This window comes from Ornithorhynchus anatinus, chromosome 6 (assembly GCF_004115215.2).
Source record: "Ornithorhynchus anatinus isolate Pmale09 chromosome 6, mOrnAna1.pri.v4, whole genome shotgun sequence".
In the NCBI taxonomy this organism is placed as follows: Eukaryota; Metazoa; Chordata; class Mammalia; order Monotremata; family Ornithorhynchidae; genus Ornithorhynchus; species Ornithorhynchus anatinus.
This window is the reverse complement of record NC_041733.1, coordinates 49,991,607-49,992,522: the sequence shown is the minus strand read 5'-3', so window position 1 is coordinate 49,992,522 and position 916 is coordinate 49,991,607. Positions and strand designations below refer to the sequence as shown.

The window sequence follows — 916 nt, the reverse complement described above, 5'->3', positions numbered from 1 at the left end:
AGTTGAATCAATCTGTCAGCCATCTCTACTCATCCTCCTCCCTCAAGTTTTCAATCATAGAGTCAATTATTTAATTACTCCCCCTGCAAATATTTTCACGGCTCTTCCCCCCCCCCCCCCCATTAGAGGATAAGTTCCTGGTAGCAGGGAAAAATAGAATAATAATAGTAATCTTAATAATAAATTATCATCATCAGTATGATATTGGTTAAGCATTTACTATGTGTCAAACCCTGCACTCAAGTACTGGGATTGTTGTTGTCTCATGCTGTCGAGTCGTGTCCGACCCATAGTGACGTCATGGACACATCGCTCCCAGAACACCCCACCTCCATCTGCAATCATTCTGGTAGCGTATCCATAGAGTTTTCTTGGTAAAAAAAATTCAGAAGCGGTTTACCATTGCCTCCTTCCATGCAGTAAACCTGAGTCTCTGTCTTCGGATCTGTCCCACATCTCTGTTGGGCAGCACAGGTGAGTTTTGACTTGTAGCAGATTGCTTTCTACTCGCTAGCCACTGACCAAGCTAGGAATGGAATGGATAGGCCTCTGCTTGACTCCCCCTCCCATAGTCGAGACTGGTAGAGTACTGGAAACTCTCTAGGTGTGACCCTGAGATGTGAAGCACTGGGATATGTACAAAATGATCAGTAAAGACACAGTTCTGCTGTCTAAATGAGGGGATCAGGTATTGAATTCCCATTTTCCAGATGAGATAACGGAGGTATAGAGAAGCTCAGTGACTGACCCAAGGTCACACAGCAGGCAGTGTGCCCTGGCGGGTAAAGCACAGGCCTGGGGGTCAGAGGACCTGGGCTCTAATCCGGACTCTTGCCTGCCGTGTGACCCTGAGCCAGTCACTTCAAGTCCCTGAGCCTCCGCTTCCTTAAGTGAAAAATGGAGACAATACCTGTTC

General features: G+C 46.7%; 1 non-coding gene across 1 annotated transcript; it reads right to left on the bottom strand.

Moving 5' to 3' along the window:
* Positions 1-484: 484 nt before the first annotated feature.
* On the bottom strand, positions 485-622 carry LOC114813053. The gene has a single exon (XR_003760665.1). It is a non-coding gene; the product is annotated as a small nucleolar RNA SNORA7 (small nucleolar RNA).
* Between the last annotated feature and the right edge of the window lie 294 nt (positions 623-916).